A 25,686-nucleotide genomic window follows, 5' to 3' on the forward strand; every position below is an offset into this window, starting at 1 on the left:
CATCTTCCCGTAAACCTAATGTGCTACTCCTCTCATCCTCCCAAACTCTTTAGACATGTGATTTTAGAAAGTTCTTTCTAGGGGCCAGAACCATGGTGTGGTGTTTAAGTTTGCACACTCTACTTCAGTAGCCAGGGGTTCACGGGTTGGGATCCTGGGTGCAAACCTACACGCCACTCATCAAGCCATGCTGTAGTGACATCCCACATACAAAATGGAAGAAGACTGGCACAAATGTTAGCTTAGCAACAATCTTCTTCAGGCAAAAAGAGGAAAATTGGCAGCAGGTATTAGCTCAGGGGCCAATCTTCCTCATCAAAAAAAAAAAAAGTCCTCACTAACCTCAAGAATTTTTCTTGATGTTTCCTCAATCTTCTCACTCTTAGTGAGAAGTGGAATTCTCTTGTTTCCTGATGAAGCAATTTCCTTTGTGGGCTTCTCTGGTGGAAGACATTTCATCCCTTCTATTCCTTCTAACTAGCCTCTAGTTATAAGTAGTGTAGGTGTTTTCCTGCATTTCACTCTAAAATACAAACCATTTATCTTAGGTATGCCTTCAAAATGTCAACTTCTTTGAACCTCATGCCACCCAGATACTAAAACAAAAGCATTAGCCCTCCTTCTAATTTGTCATTTACCAACCCCATAGGTATCTATATAACCCTTCTCAATCGCTGAAGGATATTTTGTATTCTACCTCATTTTTTTCTTCTCTATCTCTACTTCCGTCATCACCTCAATGACTTCAGCATCCATATCGGAATCCACAAACATTTCGCATCCTCAGCTTCTTGAGCTACTGACTTTCAGTTATATTTTTCTCCACCTCATCTCTCTTATGGTCACATCTTGGAATTGATTATGTCTATTATGGTTTTATCATTTCATGGTTATATATAATTTCCTTTTATCACATACAACAATAAAGATTGAGATTTAATAAAATAATTTTTACTGCTTCATAAGGATACTCTTTAAGCATCCCTTGTTTAATTTTGGGAATATGGTGGTGAAAAATAAAATGACTATATAGTTTGATGCCACTACTATGATTCATGGAAAGGTGCCAGCATATTTATATACCCATATTGTTTTTTTTTTTTACTAGAAATGCAAATGCCAATACAGTGAAAGGCAAATAAGATCTTAGTATTATTTTCAAAATAATTTTGACATTGCAAATCCCCTGAAAGTGTCTCAGGGATACTCATAGATCTGTGAACTAAACTGAGAACAACTGTTGTTGAATATTTGTGCAACAGTGAGGAAAACTTCATGTGAAGCATGAATTTTAAATTGGATACAGAATTCTTGATGTTCTGAAATTTGTATGGTGCTAGAGTGGACAAAAAGTGGTATTTTAAAGTGATTATTATAACAGAGCAAGTGACATATGTTATCTCTTGATTCTTAAGAATGGCCAGGAGTTTGAAAAACAAAAGAAAGGAGGTTTAAAAGAAAGTTCTACACAAGCATTGAAGTGTTTGTATATCATGTTTAAGGGAGAGTTATTTAAGAGACAGAGGACGATTTACTTGTAGCAGAGAAGTGGAGATAGGGTAGAAATATTCAGCTATTTAATGAGTTGTATTATGAAATTGAGAGACTTGGTTCTGTGTCCTTTAGAGGGCAAACCAAAGACTATTGGGTAAAGATAAATGAAGATGTAATTTAGCTTAAAGAAGATGTTTCTGTTCATAAAGCCAATCTTGTAAATGGTAAAGTTCTCACTGAAAATATTCATGTCCAAAATAAATTCTCGTTTTTTCCAGCATACTCCAGGAATAAGTGGTACTTAGAAGGAAAGTTGGACTAGTACTCTGTGACCTCTAAAGCCCGTTTCCAAACGAAGAGTACATTTTTAAGATGCCGGAATATACCATCTAAGGCCAAAAATACATTACAGCCTAGATATTCAGCCAAATTAGTGTTCCTCTAATACTGCCCATCTAAGCAAACTTGCCTTTCTTTAGATTTAGGGTATTCTTACATCACACAAAAACTATCTGTTTCCACAAGGTCTCATCTCAGTCTAAACTTGATAACATGCTCTTGTTTCACCTACCTTGGACCTGCAAATATAAAAGTTATTTAAAAGCGATTCCGACTGTGCGTGTCCAATAATTAGATACTAAAGGGCGTTTAGGAGATCAACTTACTTTTTCAGGTAAAAAAAGATACTACTTGGTTAGAGACTTCTGTACTGGGAGGAAAGGAAAGAACAAGAGACTGGCATTTTTCAAAAGTCTGAGAGCCAGAGTAGCTAATGAAAGTTTACTGCCAGAGGACATTTTTTATTAACTTCATTTTACTTTTGGGATCTGTAATGCAGTTATTTTGGGATTCAGCGTTTTCTAGATGTGTATATGCTGCCTCTGAATTTTGAATTGGCTTCTCATGGCCTAATTTGGCTCTTTGGTAAGTCATCATTCTGAAATGTGCTGGAAAAGTCTGGATGTTCAGATATAGAATCTAACATTTTTTGACCAATAGGATTTCAGTGACACCTCTGATTACTATGTACCCATAATGTACAGAGGAAACATAACTAGGGCCTCTTAGTTCCTCTGCTTGGCTGCCTGGAACAATAAATTTCATACGGAAACAAGAATGATGGAGAGACAAATGAAGTTCCCCTCTGTGTGGTGCATTCCAAAACTGCCCAATATATTTAACTTTGAATTGTCTGATTCTGAGAAATAACATGCAAAAGACAAAAAAAAATGAAGTGGCTGTTTGATATCAAAATTTCTAAAGCTTATCTAAGTTGGAAATTTGTGCTTGAATCTATTTGTTAGGACAAAAATCAATAAAACTTTGAGTATAAAAACTGAATCATGGATTTTCTTTACATGATTTGTTTCTTTTTTTGTTTAGATACATTTAACAATGTACTTTTGCACATTTTTTTTTACTTAAACTGCTTATTATGAAAGCTATGTGGATATGCTGAAAATATTCCAAAAATTTAAAAAACACCTCCTTCTCGTTGACTTAAGTTCTTCCTGAGGTAAAATGTTTTGCATGTTTTCTCAGAAATTCCCTGGACACATGTGAATTTTCATAAGGGATCATATATACATATTTTTAAATTCCTTCCATTTTTACCATATTTTTAAAATCCTTCCACGTCAACACATACTAATTTTCCCTCTCTTTTTTAACAATTTAATGGTATTTCATTGTATAGATACTATAAATTACATAAGCAGTCCTGGATGAATGTATTGATTCTCATCATATTTCCATGGTCATATTCATTTTTTTTACTTGAAAACAAGTTATGATATAACGGCCCATATATTTTTGGGCACTTGTAAGATTATATTTAATAACTTTTTTAAGTGGACTTGCTGAGTTAAGAGATATATACATGTAACATTTTTGTAGATATAGTCAGATTCTTATATTTAGTCTCAGTTTGTTTTTCTATAACTTTAGACAGTCTTAAATTTTTAAGAGTCTAGTAAATATAAATTTGTGAACTGAGAATCAGAAGCCCAAAGTACAGAACAATAGTCAAATGAAAGGGAATGGCTTCTTAGTAATATAAAATGATGCTTTCGCATCCATGTCTGCTAAATACAAATGAAACTAGATCTATTTTATTCAGAAAATTGGTTCAATATGACTTATAAATGAGGTCCAACTTGATAGATTTGATTTGTTAAACACAAAATGTCATAATATATTTATTCTCTCAGATTCATTTTTTATATTTATAAGAGTGATACAGGTATTTACTTGTCTTTTGTCCCAAAAGCTATTGCTTAAAAATAACCTAATTACACAATAATGGTGTTTTACAACTGAGGAAATAGAGGAATAAACTATTAATGTTTTCATGTTAGTGGCCCAAGGAAAGTATTATGATTATCTTCATAGATGCTGCAAAGACTTTCATCAAATTTCAGTATCCATTTCTAGTTAAAACACACTCACACACACACAGAGGGTAATATAGTAAATGATGACATCTTTCTCACCATGACAAAGCGTATGTGCTTTATTCTGGACTAACGTTTTTCTTACTGGGGAAAACTGAAGTATTTCCACCATGAAAAAGAAAAGGGCAGAGTTGACCACTGCCTTCTGTGCTATTTAACATTTTATTGAAAATATCACACAATATAATTAGACAGGAAAGAAAAAACTGAAATAATGCAAATTGAAAAAGAAGTAATAAAACTTTTTCTCTTTGTGAATCATATGATTGGATAACTGGAAAATCCAAGAATGATTGATAAAATCAATAAAAAATTAATTTAAAAAGATGGGATATAAATTTAATATACAATAAATAGTTCATTTCTCCAAAAAAACAATTAGAAAATATAATGAAACAAAATATATTTATAATAGCAAGAAAAATGATAAAATAGTGATAAATTTTAAAAGTTATACAAATAAATTGAAGAAAAGTTTAAAACACAGATGAAAGACACAAAAGTAGACAAATGAAGGGGAAACTTTCATTTGTTTTTGGATAAGAGGACTCGACATTTTACAGATGACAATTTTATCTAAATTAGCTGATATATTTAATGAAATCCTAGTAAAAATACTAAGGCCTGTCCCTCACTGAGCTAGTATTATTTATCATGCATATGAGAAATGAATATGAAGGATTTCCATTATTATCTATGAAAAATGTCTCATATTGGACTCACATTCCAAAGTAAATAATCAAAAAGCTGGATTAAAGATGAAAATAACAGTTATAGATACGGGACAACAGGCAAAATGGGACTTTTTTCCCTTAGAGAAAACAAATGAATGAGACGGAGCCTATGATTGGCCTGACTTTATGCCCACATGCACTATCTGTATCATGGCATGGGAAGGGCGTCCAAAACTACAAGTTGTTCTTTTGTCTCCCTGAGTTGATGAGAGAGAGATTGAAATTTGAAAGGACCAGGACAGTGAAAACTTACAGCTGAGTACCAGAGAGAAGGAAGATACCCAGAGAAGGCGCTCCAGGTGTATGCATTAGAGGCTTCTTGGAATTTCAGGCTCAATGTTAGGCTGTGTATGTGGGTGAAGATTTATGAGTCTAGGCACTAAAAAATCTGTAACAAACAATGTCAAGAGCATGAACATACACATATGCACACACAACAAGAGCAACAAAAAACAAAGATGTAAGCTAAACAATTCCAAGAGCTGCAATCATGCTGAGTGACATTTGAGTTTATTCAGCCCCAGTAGGGAAAACATGGGAAAGTTAGTCATGCTTTATCAGTAGGGCTCAATTAGCTATAGTAAAGACAACTTTAGATCCGCCCTTACAAAACTTTCAAACAAACCTTCAAAGCACCAAGATGAAATGTAAGGAGTTTAATCATTTGCCAAAACAAATGCAAACACTTATAAAGGAAGACAAAAAAATCCTGACACCCTGTACATGGTTTTTTAACACAGAATTCTGTAAATTATTACTGGTATATAACCCAGGGGAAAAAAAAGGAACCACAAAGAAATCATAATCTTCCCTCACAAATATAACACAAGTATAATATTATATTAATATATTATAGTAATATTACTAATAATATTGAAAGTATTTAATTTTTATTACAGTATAAACAAAGACATAAAAGTGAAAAATTTTAGAACCAAGGTTTTAAATTGATAAACAGATAAATAGAAATATAGTATCAAACAAATTAAGAAAAAATCTAACATTAAATTTAAATTGGGTATGTCTATGCAAACTAATTTTGAAAATTCATTTCTGAGCTCTATATACTGAAAGACCATTAGCAATGAGTACTCCTAAACAGCAAATCTTAGATTCTAAGCGTCATTCCTCACTAATAAGGTATAGGGTCCTTTGGAGAAATGGATATTTCTACATGTAAGGCAGGGAAACTACCAGAAAAATATGGTGTATCTTCTCTCATCAAAAAGCAAAGAAGCTTTTAAAGACTAATTTGGGGCATGTCAAAAGACACAGATGCCAAATCAAAGGAGCTCCCTGGCCAAATTTGGAGCAATTTAAGCACTAAAGAGAATATTACTGTGATTGATTATAATACACTAAATATATAAATACATGTAAGTACATATTGGTGCTCATAAAGAAATAAAATGAAAATAAATAACTCATACAAATCCTTACCAAAGAAAAGGTAAAGAAAAAGAATCAAGCTTTTATCTTACTTTAAAAGGAAACATTGTAGTTTATCATAATTGATGAGATAGGCTCTACTCCTTTGTAAAGATCACCCATTAATAGAGAGGAAAAACAAGATAAAATAAGAAAATTTGTATGATTTAATCCTCAAGGCAATAATTATTCAGGCACCTATCATTAATAGGTTAGGCATCATCCTAAATATTACTTATTAATATCGGAGGGGACAATAAACTGTAGGGGAGAAAGACATTTCCTCTTCCCAAATGTGGGGTCGTCTGGCCCGAGAACAAATTAAATTCATATGAGACAGAATAGCAGGAGAAAATTAAACAAAGCTTTATGAGGAACCATGGCCTGGGGCCTTTCTTCCTGAAGGAAGAAAGGGCACCGAAGAAGTGGGGTGCACATAGTGGTTATATACCCCCAAACAGGGTGTTTCACATGTGATTGAAATGTCCCTCCCACAATAGTCACAAGATTGCGCTGTCGGGCACAGTGCTTGATGGACACAGCAGGTAGTGGTCTGCTATCTCGGTGGGGCGTAGCAGGAGGCAAGTCGATTGTCTGGAGCTGGGCGGTCACAGGTGAGCGCAGCAATCAGTTCCTAGCCTAAGGAAAGATCCTTAATCCTTAAAGAAATGCCAAAGTTGGGAGGGGGAGGGAAGTCAGCTACAGGTTACCAGAAACAGGCACAATAAAATGCAGACTTAAGTCCTTGCCCTTGGTATTGATTAAGAGTTTCTAGAGAGAAGGTCATTGCCTTTCTTCTTCCTAGTACAAAGAGAGGGGCACCTTTTACAGATAGAGATTTACCTTACAAATGTAAGTGTCCTAACAAAGGGCAAGTTCCATTCCTCGGAGCCTCCTTCCCTGTCCCAGTTTATCAAAAGCAATCAGCCTCAAATAATCCTGATGCCAGAGACATATCTTGGGGTGGCCAATTTCAGGTCCCTACCGTACCTTCACAATGAAAAGGTTTCACAGTCTCCAACAAAATCAAGTGATCCAACTGAGCGTGATTAGCAGTAGGACAACTTGACAGTAAATGGTTCCTCATGAGGTTCAATGAACTAGCCAATCAACTAGGATGTATTTTTTGCCCAAAGATGTGTAACCTGAATGTGATTCTGTCTTTAGACCAACATTCCAGTTCATAAAGAATACAGTGTATGAAGGAAGAAATTGAACAACATTACAAAGATAAAAAGAGACAAATCCAGACTTCAGAATAGTCTATAAAACAACTATCTTGATATTTTCAAAAAATCAATAGTGTGGAACTGTTTATATTACATTTAAAGAATCTAAATACATTTAACAGCCAAACATAATATGTGATGTTTGAGTGAAGAATGGTTCAAAAATTTGAATATGGACTACTTACTTGCAAATGATTCAATAAAACAAAAACGATGAAGACGGAAGGAGGAAAAAGAAGATATAGAGAAATTAGATAGATGGTGATGGATGTTAAAATGAATGTGAAAAATATTAATTACTGAATCTGCATGATAATTTTGTAATTTTAACCTGTTATGTATTTTTGGAAACTTTCATAACAAAAAGATGCAAAATTTCAAAAAGGAGTTAATTCCTCAGATTTAATAGAATAAGAGAAAAAGGTGGAAGCTATGTAAACTTTGCTTCCAGTTACCAAAAAATTACTAATCCAAAAACAGATGTTTGGAACAAAAATGCAATTAGAAACAATAAATATGGTCTTATTCCTCATTGTAATTCTGTTTGTTCCTAACACATAGAAGGTCCTCAATAACTGAATTGAATGGGAATAACAAACACTTTCCTGACTGGCCTTTGGCTTCAATTTGGTCATATTTAATGTTTGTGGGGTTTTTTTAGCATGTTATATTTTTCTCAAAGCTATTAATTAGAGATTTTAGGTCAAATTTTAATATTTAAGAAAAAGTTACTTTCCAAATCATTGATGTGAAAACGTATTGAATAAGAGTTAATTTTGTTAAATGCATTGATATTTGTAGAATAGGGGACGGGAAATGACCCAATGTAATTCCTATAACTCCCAGTATCTTATAGGTTAGAAAACTTCAAAATGTTCTTTTAGTAGCTGTTAATCAGATTTTCAAGAAAAATTTCTCAACTAGCTTGATAAAATAAATGCTTCACATTTTAACTTTACATCTGTAATGTATATTCAAGAAAATGTTAGGTCTAATTGGCTGGCGTTCTAGCAGAGTAGATGCAGTTTATAAATTGATCTGCTTTGTCCTGCCAAGGTTTATTGGAGAAGATCCAGCTTTTGTGCTGATGTTTGTGGGTTTTAGTAATTTTATTTTATTCTACCAAGAGTCCTTGGCCTCTCTTAAAACACATTTTAATACTCCTTAATAGAGACTTTGACCCATAATTCAAAAAGGGCTTTTATGATTTTTTTAAATTAAACACATTTATAAGTTTCTGAAGTCTTATGGACTACATTCAGAATTTCATTTATTCTTAAACGTTTTTATGACCTCAGTTTCTAATTACATATAAAAATTAAAGAGCTTGTTTTTTTCCTTAATTCTTAGGAACTTTTAAGTTTTTGATTTCAAAATCTGCTGGTTTTCTTGTTCCTGTTGTTTTCTTTGCTGTATTGTTTTTATTAGACTGTGACTGTACAATAAAAATATCTGCTTTGTATTGGCTAAACTTACACTAAGTATGTATCCTAATGATGAAATTCATCGCCTGCCTTCATTACTCCTTCAAAGCAACTGCTCTCCCTCTCACTCTTCCGCAAACACGTACAATATATTTAAGTATGTGGAGCTTATTTTCCTTTTTCTAATTTAGCTCTAGTTACTGTACTTCTGTTGTCTAATAACACATTGCCATCAGGTTTTTATTACCCATTGTCAGGCTAGTGAATCATGTAGGAAGAACATTTCCGTGCGTCCAAATGCAGGTCTAGATTTCCAAAGCCGGGGAGAGAGGGCGTAGAGGAGGGGGCTGAACCGCTTCAGATGCAGCACGCATCAAAGCAAATACGTTTTCCACACTCTGCAGACAAGCAGACCAGTTGTCAACGTCAAACTGTGATCTTACATACAGTTCCTGACATCACCAGCTCACTATGAAATAATAACATCCTGTTAAAAGGCTGGTAACTAAAAGCAAAAAAGTATCCTTTCTTGTTATAAATTCATCTTTCTAAGGGCATAAGCAAATTAAACTCCTTTGCGCCAGGACCCTCCCACATAACTGAGGTATGGACAAGCCTTGACTCTTGTCAAGAGGGTTTTACGTGCAAACTTGGAGACAGGCTTCTTGTCTGCTCACGGCAGTTTGGTGACCTTATATTCAATAACAACCTTCTTGGAAATTTCCATCAAGATCCAACTGTACAAATAAGCCATCATCTGTAGCTGTGTTAAATGGCCATATATCAACTTTTAATTCACTCTTTCCAAAATATAAATCAGATTTTCATTAATTTTTGAATCTCTATATGTTTTCGTTTCTAAACACTTGTGTAGATATATATTGATGACCTTCTTGTCTCCCTGCAAATCATATTATTTATAAGATATGGATATTTTTGTCTAGTCTTTAAGGTAGTAACTCATTAAACTATATCACTTCTTTGCTCTTTCAAATTATTTGAGTAACATTTATTGAACCTTTTGTTTTTTTGTTGTTGAGGTAACACTGGTTTATAACAGTATATAAACTTCAGGTTCACCTCATTGTATTTCGATTTCTCTGTTGACTACATCTTGTTCACCTCCCAAAGACAATTACCATCCCTTTCAATAACAATATTTTACCTCGTTCCTTTCCTCCCTTTTAAACAAGTCATAGGGTAACAATGTGTTTAAACGACTGAAGCCTTACAGTCTTAAATGTTGATTTGTTCTTCTATCTGCATGAACTTGAGACATTGAATTCACTGTTCTGATCCTTAGTTTTCTATAAAATGTGGCAGAAGGGTTGCTGCCACTTCATAAGGCAAATTTGGAAGAAATAAATATAAGAAAAGGCAATAACTAAAAACTCATCCTTTTGAAACTTTTTCTTTAATTCTTTCCACATCACTACATTGCCTTCAGACACTCTGATTTCTCTTAAATCTGTATCTCTTATCCAAATGCCACTTCCACATTTTGCATCTAAATTTTCATTTCCTCGTATTAATCATACTAATGTTCTTTCAGGAAAAACTGCTTTTATCCAGTTTTACCTAACTCAGGTAATGTTCACATTTTCCTTCTAACTATGCTGAAGAGAGACCTGTGAGTCACATTTTATTCTTCATCTTTCTTTCCAATACTCCACTTGGTACAATATAAGTTTACTTTATGCATCCTAAAATATTCTTCCTCTCTTTTTATTAGGTGTTCATTTACCTTATTTGCAAGGACATATTATGCGTCTTTAGAAAAATTTAAAAAGCATTTTAGAGGACGGCCTGGTGGCATGGTGTTTAAGTTGGTGAGCTCTGCTTTGGTGGCCCAGGGTTTGCCAGTTCAGATCCTGGGCATGGACCTCCACACCACTCATCAGGGCGTGTTGTGGTGACATCCCACAAAGAAGAACTAGAAGGACTTACAACCAGGATGAATAACTGTGTACTGGGGCATTTGGGAGGAAAAAAAAAAAGAAAGAGGAAGATTGGCAACAAATGTTAGCTCAGGGCCAATCTTGCTTACCAAAAAGCATACCTTAAAAAAAAAGCATTTTCAAGGCTCATGTGGGTTTATATTTAGGAAAAGTGTACTTTGTTTGCTTGTTTGTTTGAGTAACACTCTTTAGATGTCTGAACTTCTTCAGTAGTTGAGTCATGAAACTTTCATTTTAATTTTAATCTTGGTGATGTTTAGAAGTATGAATGTGATTGGAAATATTTTATGTGTTGGTTTTGCTAAATGCAAAACATGACAGTATTTTTGAATACCCTGGAAATAATGAACTTGCCTTTATTTATTCAAAATACTTGTTTGCTCTGAAATTGTTTTAACAAAACAGAAAGTTTTATTATTAAAAAATGGTAAGCTTGCTCTGATTTAAATTGCATAGAAGTTAATTTACTTAAAATTTGCACCATGTTTTAGCAGAAAGGCTAGCCATTACTTCAGACCAAGAGATCTTTAATAATTTATCTTTTGAAACAAACTCTTATCATTATCAGCTTTGCTGTGTTTCAGATATTAGTGAGAATATTAACCACTATGGAAAAGTAAACATCAATCTATATTCCTAAACACTTATGTTCATTTATTTAAATCAAGGTGAAGATTACTTACTTCAAAGTAATGTAGAATGGAGAACATCAATTTATTGTTCTTCTCTAAGTTGGTTATTTTAGGAAAGGCATTGGTTTTGAAGTGGCCTAAAGTTTTATTTTGAGCTATTAGCTTCTTTTTCTTGTGAATCTAAAAAGTCAATATTAAACAAATCTATTATACCTTACCACCTTCGTCAGTATCTATAACCGATGTGGAAATTACTATGTAGATGTGCCAATTTTCTCCTACTGTTAGATCTTGTGATTCCAAAGAATTATTTTTATCTCTTTAAGAAATGATGATTCATAATACCCAGATATTAGTATTAAATTATGGCACTGATCAATTCACTTCTCTGTATCACAATGTCCTTTTGGGACAATGTGACCATTATTTTTGGGAATTTTACATCCACAATAGTTGTGACATGTTTTCCTTTTTCTAAAAGTTAATTCTACACAAAAACAGCAAAGAAAGCAATGCCTTAAATATTGTAATATTGATCAAAATTATTTTCCTTGATAAATACTCCAAATTTCATGTAATACAGAAAAAATCATAATCCTAGACTTAGTCAAATTTTCTCAAATTCTACATTTTTAAGTTATGCAAAAGATTATCAACCATTCTGTCAATGTTTCATTTTACTTAAATCTCAATATTTATTCCTATTTTTAGAGAACATTTTAAATATTACCAATCATTTTTTTTTCAAAATCGTTGAAGACTTATTCTGTAATTTTAAGACAACAATGAGAGTCTTAAAACATCAAAATGATATTCTAAAGTTATGTTCAAAATGACATGAGATAGATAAATCCAAAAAGATTGTGATGAATATTGGTATACTGACATATAAATAAAAAGCTCTATGGAAATCTCATTAAATTTGTTATCTTAATGATCAGAATATAGGCCATTTTGAGCCCTTTTTTAGATATAGACTATTTGGAGGGTTATTCCATGTTTTATATTTTAAGTAATGTAACTTAGCCTTTGGAGATAGAATATAGGAAGTGAGAGGGAAGAAATAAGCAGAGAGAATTTTTTTTTAAAAAAAAAGCCAGCTAGGAGAATAGAGAAAAAGAAAGGAATAGTTAGAAGATGAAGAGGGAAAAGGAAGTTTGACTTTTTATACGTAACCTTTTTTTTCAGTTCAAATATTCAAACGTGTTTTAATTTTGGATCAGTTATATAATATATATGTGTACGTGAACAAAGCTTACCTAACACGTTTCCGTTATTGGCCTGGATTTCAATGTCTAGATTTTGAAAACCATAGCTGGATAAAATGGAATAAATTTTGTGTTACTTATCTAAATTTTTATAACTAATATATATAAACATAGGTTCATAAACATAGGTTGTAAAGTATTAATGGCATTGATTATCTTTTCATATTGTCTAGTGGCTGCCTATATAGTGACATAGAGCCAAACTGAAAGTCCCTTTGTATTCATCTAACATCAGTGAATATTATAGACATTGTCCATTAATTATCCTTCAATAGTATAATATCAAACTGTAAATTTCTAGTGTTTGAAATTTTGATATGATTTTCATAGAGAGTACTTCATGAATCCTTATTAAAGTGTGAAATGATACTAGGATATATTATGGAAAATAATCATCACACCATACTATAAGCTTTGATACACCCACCTTGGTTCAGAGGGGTGACTTTTACTGATGAATTATTGTCATCCATTTAGATCTTGCTTTCCTGCTTGAAGGGCATACTGACTACTGACTGTGATTGCCTTATAGAAGACTATTTGGGTAATTCTATACTTGAGGTTTTAGTGAAAAATATTCATTACTCTCCACCTTCGCTATCCTTCTTATCAGTCAAAGAAATTGGGAAAATTCTGCTTTTAAATAAAAATCACATGTGGAATACTTCATGTTTTTTAAAATTTTACATTATAGTTTAGTATTCTAGCCTGGAGGAATTATAAAAACTTGGTAAAATTTACAAATTTTAACATTATTTACAGTGTTCCTAGGAACTTTTAGACCATATTGATTTTTTGAAGTTACAATAACTTCCTGTAATAAATATGTATGTTTCTCTTTCTGGAATTAAAAAAAAATGTAAAAACCCAATCTTTTTGGCTTATTTGGGTTTGGCTTAACACAATCTCCCTGTTTCCCAGAATTCCTAGTACTTGGTAGTACTATGTGAATCTTGGCAATCATGACACTTATGCCTGAACATCCCAATAGAACTAAGTGATTCCTAGCTTTACTTGTGGCAAACAAAAGTAAACGTTTAATCTTGGAGAATATTGTTGTTTTAGCTGTAAGCAGTGAAAACTTGGCAGATCTTCAAATAATTCTAAAGATATGCTTTGCCAATTTGCTTTGATATTTTGGCAGTAGGCCATCGTTTTTATCTTTGTTTTCATGTGGGCAATGTACTGGATACTATCTCTTCGCAGAATATGTTATTATTCATTTCAAGGCAACACAAAGAAAAAATAAGACGTAGTCTTGGTCCTTTATAATATGGGGTGTCAGAGGTTGTAGTCTTAATTAGAAAATGTGAGGCAATTGTTGAACCCATGATTAAGACATTTGTATATGATTTAACAGACATTTTTGGCATTCAGTGAACTGAAAGTGGCTTTGATGTCAATAAATATTTCTGGGACTGGCCCAGTGGTGTACTGGTAAAGTTTGCATGCTCTGCTTTGGTGGCCCAAGGTTTGCAGGTTCAGATCCTGGGCATGGACCTACACACCGCTCATCAAGCCATGCTGTGGCAGCATCCCACATACAAAATAGAGGAAGGCTGGCACAGATGTCAGCTCAGCAGCAATCTTCCTCAAGCAAAAAGAGGGAGATTGACGACAGATGTTAGCTCAGGGCCAATCTTCCTCACCAAAAAATAAATAAATAATATAAATATTTCCTTGCTACCTCCTGTGTATAAGACATTGGAATGACTTATATGGTTTTAAATGTATACTTACAATATATATACTTGTATGATTTTCATGGACTGGATAAGATAATGAATCAATATGTTTGGCAGAGCATGGACACCTAGAAGATAATTGGCAAGTATTAGTTGTTATCAGTCTTGTTAGTCATATTAGAATATGTTGATCTTCCATTAAACAAATTTCATTTAGCAAATTAGATTAAGTATTATTTCAATGTTATATAGATTTGCTAAATATTTGGGAGAAATGTGTTTACATGCTTTTTTTCTCCTGTTATTTCTTAACCATCCATTGGTCTTTCTTCTTTCTTTTATTAACTCTCTAAAATTTCCAGACTCAAATCTTCATGTTTTCCATTCTTAGCTATTGGTCTCAGTGAAACTTTAGATATAGTTTAATCAAAGGCATCTAAAAATGTAATGTAATTTGACTTTTATATCCTAAGACTTCCTTTTAATTTTGAAATAACAAGGCAGTCTTGTTCACTGTTGAAAATCAATATCTCAAAGGCAGGCCAGTAACCTTCCTAATTTGAGCTCTTGATCCATGTGACAATTTAGAATGTTATACTTCTTAAAGTGAGAAGTTACATACTGGCTAATCTATGTCACTCGAAGCTGTTGTCAGGTACAAGACAGTAAAATTGTTAGGCTACCAAAGTAATTAGCCACTGTGTTAAGTCGTACTAGGCTATGGTGCCTAGAAGATTAAAAAGCATTTGTGAACAGAATTGAGTCTGCAGCTGCTCTGTAGCATCCCATGCAAAATTCAGTCACTATCTTAAAAGATTAGGATGGGGTACCTACCTCTGGGGTGAATGCTTCTGAAAAAACGTTCACATTCTCAATCCTCCGAAATTCAGGGAGCCTGATTTATCACGAGCTCTTTTGAGTGGCAGTACTTGAACTTTCCATTCCAATACTAATGATTAATGTATAAGAGTTGTGCAGTTTAATATCATTTTTTTCTCCCTGAAGCTTCTTGGATCCTGATTTCAGTAACTGATTTAACATATAAATTGGCCCAAACTTGGCAAAAATCAGGAATATTTAACGGGGCACAGATGGTGCAGCAGAAAGCAATATCCAGAGATTTGGTGACTCGAGTGCTCTCTAACCCTCCACCAGCTGCTTTAGCTCAAGTGTGAATAAAGACCTTTTAAGAATCAATGAAAATGTCTTATGTTGTGCCTAAGTATTGGCCACCCAACCGAAATGACACCGAAAACAGAAACAACCATATGGTTTTAAGGGTATTAGAGAAAAAAGTAGGCTGCAGCTTGATACTTAAGATTAAGTAAAGTGTTACAGATGATTCCTTGCACATTGCATACTTCTAAGAAACATCTGATATGAAAAAATATACTCTGCCTCACTTGGCTGTCTCTTAGTTTTCTGTTTTAAATATATAAGAAAGTAAAACAGACAACAGTTGCCTAAGGCCAGAGGATAATGCAGAAGACATCCCACAGGTTCTTTTAAGAACTGAAATAAAATCACAATCAGTATATTTTTGATATACTGATACAGTGTGAACAATGAATTTTTTTCAATGGCTGGAGGGGCTCTGTATGGCTTCCTCAGCTTGCAGGAAGTGATGACTGATTACACTAAACGTGGGAACTTTGATACCTTTCATGTAGCTGAAGACCTCCAGCAGAAGTTTTCATTCTCAGTAGATAATATTAAATAAGTGGACCATATTTCTCTAAGTATACATTAAAACTCAAGCAGTTGTGCTTAATCTAGAATGTGTTTCTAGCCTAGAATGTAAAAGATATTCAACTTAAACCAGAGTTTTATATTTTTCTATGACTTTTTATTAATCATAGGGAGTGAACATATGGAAGGAACTTGCTAAAGAAGTGGGAAATAAAAGAAGCATTATTAAAATAAGGCAAAAAAAAAGAATGGATATGAACCTAATATGTAAAGAGAATTACTTAAATATCTATGCCACACACTAATATATTCTACTAAAGGGATAATTTACTTTAAAAACTAAGTGTTTTAAATTGACTACTTGCCATCATTATTGTATATATAATGATTTATCATAATTGTGTATTTTAAATGATTTGTCACTTGGATATTTAAGAAACAAACAATTTCATCTAAATTCTCCCAGTTCTGAATTGGATTACTCTACATATTATCTACAAGAGTAAAATATGAATATACTTTAAATGACTATTTGCTGTTCCAAATGAAATTTTATACTTTTTTAGTCGAATGCTTTATCTGAATATCATTGTGAAGCAGTAGTATGAGCCTTATCTTCAAGCACAATAGTGTAAACTTTAGGTTAGAATAAAACTGCAGAAAATTGGAAGCAGGTAAGATGTGCTGACAAATTTGTTGTGTGTTTATTTTGGGCCTTCAAGTGAATCCTTTCCTAAGTACCTAAAAGGGTTACATGATGAAATATTTTGTGCTAGAGTGGGTGAGAAAATAGAAGAGGCAAAATTGGAGAGTTCAATTTTAAATTTTTATTGGAAATTAGCCAAGTAAATCAAGGGTTATTTAGGAGCACAAAGAGCAGGGTTAATAGACTCAAGAGCCACAGGCAAGATAGGCTGTCATCTAGGATGTTGCTTCATTTGTTTGATTAAAAAATTAAAAGAATAGAGATGGTGAAAAGAAGGCTGAGCCAGCTGCAACAGGGGAACAATTGCAATCTTTCATTCACTTTTTAAATCCAACTCTGTTATCAGATCCAAAGCACACTGGTTCAGTGGGGGCTGAGTTCCGTGAGGAAGAACATTGCAATGCCCTTGGGTCCTTTCTCAAAGGAGACCCTTGGGAAAAGAGGAATACCAGATATTTTAAGTCTGTTATATGCAGTCTCACTAGCGCTGATACGGGATGTCCTGAATTGCTATCATGGCCTCCTTGTTAGAGGGAGTCTGTGGGATGAGATAATACAGGGAGTTCCGGCACAAACATCTCACATTGGATACAATAGGTACACAGGCCCAGTTTTTGCTTATTTACTTTGTCTTTAGTGCATAATTAGAAGGACATATTGAGCTGGTGGAAGAGTCCTCACAGTGGTTTCCTGACCTGAGATGTAGAAAGATGATGTCAGAAAAGGCCAACTTCAAGCTCCCAGAACTGTTCCCCATCTCTCCCTGCCAAGTTAGTAAATCATAAATAATGTTTCATCGTGAGGGAAACTGTTGAAATTTTAAATGCAATCCATGACTTTAAAGGATGCAGAGGCTTGTGGTCTCCATTATAATCCTTTTATTTCACCTGTTTGTCATCCCTCCCTGAAAAAAATAAAAAAGATCAAAGATGGAGCATGGCTAACTTAGTCAAGTGGTATTTCCAGCTGCTTTGCCATATATGGTATCTGCACTGGAAGAGATTTATACAAATTCTCCATTTGTACCCTCCTTCCAGATGATCAGAGTTACTTGGTTTCAATTTAATTCAATTATATCCCTTCCACCTTGGCAAAGGCAGTGATTTGTACTCACCAGCGCTGACAACTAATCCAAGTCTGGGTTTGCCTTTCCTGTCTGCAGTGTCCTTGCCAACAACCATGTCTAAAGAGCTGATAGAAAATTACATTTATTGACATAGAAGGTCACATAATATTGTCTCAGATCAAGGCGCTTATTTAATGGCAAAGGTAGTGCCATAATTGGCACATGGCTATGGATGACTATTCCTACCATATAACATCACTAGAAGCAACCAGACTAAGAGAGTGATGGAGTGGCCAATTGAAGGCTCAGCTAAATTGTCACCTCAGGGAAAAAACCTTGAGAGATTGGGACTGTGTCTCAGAATTGTAGTAAATATACTTAGTCAAGTGTAGATGTATAATGTTTTAACTTCAATAGGTATGTTTGTCTGGGGGAGGGTGGAATGAAAGTAGAATTGGCCTCCCTGTCACTCACACTGACTGTCCTCTTAAATATGTGCTTTCCATCCTTGGTACTCTAAGTTCTGATGGATTAAATGTCCTGCTTTCTAGGCAGAACCCTTCCTCCAAGGAATATGATAACGATTACACTAAACTTAAAGTAATGACTTTTTGCTGGTCACTTTGAGTATTGTAAGCTGGTATGTTAGAAAGTGGAGAAATGAGTTATAATACTGGCATGGGTAATAAATTCATATTGTTATGAGGAGCTTGGTATGGTGTTGCATAAAAGGACCTATAAGTATGTCTAGAACTCAGGTTTCACTAGGAAATCTTTTGGTGTTTTCATGCTCTGTGACACTCTTGAATGTACTTGATGGAACCACTACCTGTCAAAGATCAAGAAAAACAAAGTCTCAGACCCTTTTGGGATGAAAGTCTGGATCACTGTATCAGGTCAGCACCCTAGACTAGCTGAAGAATTGACTAGAAATGAGGGGGAACCTAGAAAGGGTTGTGGGGTAGGGAGATAACGAAGATCAGTCAACCAATGAAATCAGTTACAGACACAGGACCAGTTGTAGTAGCACACTGAAAATTCAGTCACAGAGTAGACATAATGGGGCACAAATGATCTCAACGGTAAGGGTTTTGCTGTTTCAGATGTTTATTGTGTTCTGAATCACATCTTCTCTGCTTTAGCTTTGATTTTTACTGCATCCGTGTGGAGAGTTCCATCTAGCACAACAAAAAAATAAAAATAAACAAGATAAAAGTCAATTTTACTATGAATTGTGATGCAGATATCATAAAGTATTTGAAAACTATTATAAAAATCATTCTACATTACAGATGGAATTAATTCAAGAAATATAAGGTTAGATTAATAATAGATAATACCAAGTAAAAATATTGAGTTGTAAAATTCATAGAAAACAAATAAATACCTTCTTTAATATCTCTAAAATAATTAAGGGAAAAGATAAGAAAAAGAGGGTAAAGAGAAATGAACTGAGAATTCACAGAGAAAGAAATAAAAATAGATGTTATACATATGAAAATATTTTGGGCTTCACATATATTTATATATATATAATATATATATTATTTATTACTATATTAATTACCAATTAAATTGTCAAATATTAAAATGATTAATAATAAGCTTGTCAAGATTCTGGGAAAACAGTTGTCACATACTATTGATATTTTTGTAAATTGTTGCCTCTTTTTTTTTTTGGTGAGGAAGATTGTCCCTGAGCTACCATCTGTTGTCAGTCCTCTTTTTGCTTGAGGAAGATTGTCCCTGAGCTAACATCTGTGCCAATATTCCCCCATTCTGTATGTGGGATACCACCCAGGTACACAATCAGCATGGCTTGATGGGCAGTGTGTAGGTCCATGCCTGGGATTCAAACCTATGAACTTCAGGCCACCAAAGCAGAGCATGCAAACTTAACCACTACACCACCATGCTGGCCCCAAATTGTTGCAGTTTTTGAAGGCTATTTGCAAATATGTTATAAAACAAATTCACATTACTTCTGATTAAACAGTTCCATTTGTAGGAAGATATCTTGTATAATCACAAGGTTGTAGAAGGCAGAATCAGTATGAAGGAGTGCTATGCCGAATTGCTTGCCATTGTATACAAACTAAAACATCAATGTCTACCAGTAGGATACAGCTTCAAATGAAATCTCACATCTATATGATAGAATTATTTTTAACTATTCAAATATGAGATCAAGTAATATGTCCTAACAGAGGAAAAGCTTTCCAATATATATTGTTAAGTGAAAAAGAAAGTTTCATGATGGTTGTACACCTATGTATATGTAGACCATTTTTAGTAAAACATATTAGATACAGTTAATAGTGATTATTTCTGGAGACTGAGGAAGAAGCTTGGATGCTGGGAGGGGTCTATTTTCACTCTATAGCCTTCTGATCCATTTGAATGTTATAATTTAACCCATATTACTTTTATTATAAAATTTATTTTAATATGTATACATGTCCCAAAAAATCATACAAAAATATCATTAGAAAGGATCTCAAATAATAATTAGACCCTATTATGCCCAGGGCAACATACGACTATATAGAAACAAACACCTAGAGTTCTCAGAGTGCAATTAATAGATGTGTAATAATCTGATATGAGATACAGGTTGGTGGGCCTACAAATAGGATAAAGTAATGAGGAAATGCTGACCTTGAGCAAGTCTAGCACAGAAATCACATGTCAGGGAAGGAGATTTTTATATAATCCTGGAAGTTGAGTTGGAGTTAATAGGAAACAGAAAGAGTTGTGAGAATGATTTGGCTAATACTGCTGAGTCACAGCTTTCTCATTTGGGAAGATGATTGGGTGCAATTACCTATTTATAATTTAGTTGCTAACGTTGACCGAGATGTTAAGTTCAAATATTAACCCTGTAGATTACAAATTTTGGCTTTACCTTAAAAGACAAGTTAAGCCCTTTACAATATATGTTTACAGGCTAAAATGACCCATAAAATTAAGAAATGTATTTAAAAGTAATTAAACTATTAGGTGTGGAAGAGCATACGTTCCAGATAAATGGTTGCACGTTTGTCATTGACTTTTGCGCAGACATTCGTCCACGTGAGCAGTAACAGTTTAATAAGGCAAAGCCAGGTTTCTTCACTCGGAATACTTCCTTGCTGCTTGACATAAGGCTCGGCTTCTAGGGAGTTCAGGTAGACAAGACAACCTCCAGGTTTCCTTTCTGCCCTCTGTTTCTAAAATTGTCTTGTTTCCAAGAAATATTTCATTTATCAGTAAGTCACATATAAAATAGCCTCAGGAACAGTCAAATATATTTCTGTTAAGAGAGGCTAATTTTGTTAGTACATTTTCCAATTACATTTCCATTTTTTAATTGGATTAGAAAATCACCCCACAGGCTGTTCTAAAGGGGATACTTTCAAAATCAGTAATCATGTATATTGTATATGTTCCATTCTATTATTACGATTTCCTCACAATAAAGTTGAGGCACCCGTAGCTAGGGTTTTTTTTTTTTTTTCCATTTTACTATCTGAAGAATCTTTTCTGTTCACACCTTGAAGGTCAACAGTGCCAATTTATTCACCCTGACATCAGAAATGTGAATGTAATGATTATTCACTTTTCAATTGAAAATGCATAACCGTCTACTCAAATCTACATTATTGGGTAAATCTTTTCCCCAAGATGGAAACTTCAAAGTTACATTCTACTTAGATTAATGGACAGCAGCTCACTTATTATTTAACCAGGGAGAGAGATCTCAAAGATAACAGTGCTATTTGGGATTAACAGCAAATTCAGCACAAATCTGAACACAGTCTGAAAAATATCTTTGTAAGCATTTTCTGGAAAAAAATGAAATAGAACCAATCAACTCTAATTAAAGGATATTAAATTAAACATTAGTTAAATTATTCTTTACTCAGAAATTTCTGATTTAGCTTGCTTTCATTCTTTTTTGGTTTTCTGAATATTGGGCCAGAACAAACTTTGGGTCAATTTATAGAGCTCTATAGTGCCTATATTTATGGATATCAAACATGAATTATCAGAAGAATTGTGTTTAATAAACAAGTAGCTATTTTGTAATTCATATATACAGATAATCTCTGATGATTCTTCCATGATAGTTATTACATATAATCACAACATGTTCTTAAAACGTTACAGTGAGGTAGCTTTGGGTAAGACACACATTTTGATTACAAATTATATATAATTTAATTTACAGAAAATTGTAATATTATCTTCTGAGTTTTAGAAATAGGCTCCCATTCCCAATTATTTGAAAACTAACTCTAGAGTAATATTTTGATATTTTTTGGTATTTTGATTCACTTTAGAACATGTAAAATATCCTCTATTAGGAGAGAACAATAAATTTCCGTGGTCCATCTAACATACTCTTCAACAATATTTTATGGGTCACTTGTTTCTGCTGTCATTTTGTGTGTGGCATGCTTACGAATAACTTTGGGTTTAAATTAACATATGGAACCTGATAACACTGTAATGAAGTATAACTGAGGTGCTGTGATGTGTGGATAGATTTCCACATGATTATTCTTAGCTCCAAGGCTGGTATTTTCACTCTAAGGCACTTTGTCAATCCTAAGAGTATTTTTTGTAGTGTCTTTAGGGTTTTCTATACCATGTCATTGGCAAAGAGAGGTAACTTTACTTTTTCCTTTCGAAGTTGGACGCTTTTTATTGCCAAATCTCTTTGACTAAGAATTCTAGTACTATGTCAAATGAAATTGCTGAGAGTGGGCATTCTTGCCTTGTTCCTGATTTTGGAGGAAAAACTTTCAGTTTTTCACCATTGAGTATGATGTTAGCTCTGGGCTTTTATCATGTTGAAGTAAACTCCTTCTATAACAAGTTTCTTGAGAGTATTTATTATGAAAAGATGTTGAATTTTGTAAAATACTTTTTATGCATCTATTGAGATGATCTTATGCTATTTATCCTTCTTCCTGTTAATGTGGTGTACCACTTTAATTGATTTCTGAACCATCTTTACCTCTCAGGTATAAATCCCATTAGATCATGCTATATGATCTTCTTAAAATTCTGCTGAATTCAGTTTGCTAGTTATTTTCTTGCGTATTTTTGCATCTTTATCTGTCAGGGACTTACATTGATCTGTCAGGTTCATTACATTGAACCATCTTTACCTCTCAGGAATAAATCCCATTAGATCATGCTATATGATCTTTTTAAAATTCTGCTGAATTCAGTTTGCTAGTTATTTTCTTGTGTATTTTTGCATCTTTATCTGTCAGGGACTTGGCATCTAGTTCTCTTTTCTAGTAGTCTCTTTTGTGGCTTTGGTAGTGGGTAATGCTGGCCTCATAGAATGAGTTTGAAAGTGTTCCTTCTTCTTCAATTTGTTTGGAAGAGTTTAATAAGGATTGGTGTTAATTCTTTTTAAAATAATTACTGGAAGTCACAAATGAAACCTTCCAGTCCTGAGCTTTTCATTGTTGGGAGGTCATGATTACTGATTCAGTCTCCTTATTTCTTATTGATCTGTTAAGATTTTCTATATTTTCATGATTCAGACTATCCATTTCTTCTAACTTATATAGTTTGTTGGTGTAAATTTTCATAGTTGCCTCATGATTTTTTAATGTCTGTGGCGGCAATTGTAAAATCTTTCATTCCTGATTTTGTTTATTGGCGTCTTCTTTCTTTTTTCTTCTTCTCTTTAATATGTAATACTTCATGAATTTGTGTGTCATCCTTGTGCAGCGGCTATACTAAACTTTTCTTTATCATTCCAGTTTTAGTCTATGTGCTGATCAAGTGAGGACTCTGATGTTTTTTCTTGGTTGATCTAGCTAAAGTTTTGTCAATTTTATCTTCTCAAAAAACTCTTACTTTCATTGATCTTTTCTATTGTCATTCTAGTTATATTTGATTTATTTCAGTTCTAATCTTTATTATTTCCTTCATTTTTGTAACTTTGGACTTAATTTGTTCTTTTTGTTCTAGTTTGTTGTTTTTCCTGGAGGTGTAAAATTAGGTTATTTATGTGAGATCTTTTTTTTTAATGTAGGCATTTGTCACTATGCAATTCCTCCTTAGAATTACATATGTTACATATTCTAAGTTTTAGTATGTTGTGTTTTCTTTTTAGTTTGTCTCAAGATATTTTCTAATTTCTGTTTTGATTTTTTTCTTCCACCCATTGGTTGCTCAAGAGTGAGTTATTTAATATCCATATATTTGTGAGTTTACCAGTTTTCCTCTTGCAGTTTACTTCTAGTTTCATACCCTTGTGGTCAGAAAAGATACTTGTGATGATTTCAATCTTCTTAAATTTTTAAAGGTTTATTTTGTGAACTAGCATGTGATCTACCCTGGAGAAAGTTTGATGTGTGCATGTGAAGAATGCATATTCTACTGCTGTTGGGCAGATGTTCTGTATATGCTGGTTAGGTCCATTTGTCTATTGTGCTGTTGAGGCCTGCTATTGCCTTAATGACCTTTTTGTCTAGATGTTATATCCATTACTGAAAGATATTGAAGTCTCTTATTATTATTGTATTGTCTCTTTCTCCCTTCAGTTCTGTCAAAATGTTTTGAATATTTAGATGTTCTGATGTTGGGTGCAAATATATTTTTAATTGTTATATCTTCATGGTGAATTGACCCTTTATCATTATATAATGTCCTTCTTTGTCTCTTGTGACAGTGTTGGACTCAAAGTCTATTTTGTCTGATATAAGTAATACCAGCCCTGTTTTCTTTCGATTCCCATTTGCATGGATATCTTTTTCCATCCCTTCAATTTCAGTCCATATGTATTTTCATATCTAAAGTGAGTCTCCTTAAACTGCATATAGTTGGATCTTGGGTTTTTTTTGTTCTTTTTTTAAGCCTTTCAGGTATTCTATGTCTTTGGTTTGGGGTGTTTAATCCATTTACATTTAAAGTAATTACTGACAGGGAATTCCTTGTTATTGCCGTTTTGTTAATCATTTTCTCTTTGCCTTATCATTTTTGTTTTGTTTTGTTTTTGGTGAGGAAGATTGGCCCGAGCTAACATCTGTTGCCAATCTTCTTTTTGCTTGAAGAAAATTGTTGCTGAGCTAACATCTGTAACAATCTTCATCTATTTTGTATGTGGGACACTGCCACAGTATGGCTTGATGAGTAGTGTGTAGCTGTGCGCTGGGCATCCATACCCAGGAACACTGGCTCGCCAAAGCGGAGTGCACAAACTTAACCACTACACCACTGGACTGGCCCACCTTATGGTTTTTTGTCCCTCTTTTTCTCTCCTGCTATTTTCCTTGTGTTCACTGATTTTTTTCTTTGTATTGATATGCTTTGATTTCTTTCTCTTTTTCTTTTGTGTAACTTCTATAGGTATTCTCTTTGTGGTTATAATGGGGTTTACATAAATCAGCTTATAGTTATAACAGTGTTTTAAGCTGATAACTACTTAACTTCAATAACATAGAAAAACTCCATACTTTTCCTTCTTTCTTCCAATTTATGTTGTTGATGACACAATTCACATTGATTTATATCATATATCCATTAACATATTTTTATAGTTATAGTTATTTTTTATAATATAGTATAGTACTTATAGTATTTTAATTTTTATACTAAAATTAAAAGTGATTTATCTACCACCAATAAAGTATTACAGTATTCTGTATTTGATATATATTTACTTTTACTAGACAATTTTATACTTTTATATGCTTTTGTATGCTGTTTTTCAGGGTTTTTTTTTTCAATTTAGAATTCCCTTTAGCATTTCTTATAAGTCAAGTGTAATAGTGATGAACTCTCTCAGCTTTTGCTTGTCTGGGAAAGTCTTTGTATCTTCATTTTAGAAGTCCAGTTTTCCTGGGTATCGTGTTCTTCACTGGCAGTATTTTTCTTTCAGCCCTTTGAATACATTAGCCTTTCCATCCCTCC

The 25,686-nt window shown here is 33.5% G+C and overlaps 1 non-coding gene across 1 annotated transcript; it reads right to left on the reverse strand.

The window, feature by feature from the left end:
- Positions 1 to 23,454: 23,454 nt before the first annotated feature.
- On the reverse strand, positions 23,455 to 23,561 carry LOC123280306 (U6 spliceosomal RNA). Its single transcript, XR_006519114.1, has one exon. It is a non-coding gene; the product is annotated as a U6 spliceosomal RNA (small nuclear RNA).
- Between the last annotated feature and the right edge of the window lie 2,125 nt (positions 23,562 to 25,686).

This window comes from Equus asinus, chromosome 23, assembly GCF_041296235.1.
Source record: "Equus asinus isolate D_3611 breed Donkey chromosome 23, EquAss-T2T_v2, whole genome shotgun sequence".
Classification (NCBI taxonomy): domain Eukaryota; kingdom Metazoa; phylum Chordata; class Mammalia; order Perissodactyla; family Equidae; genus Equus; species Equus asinus.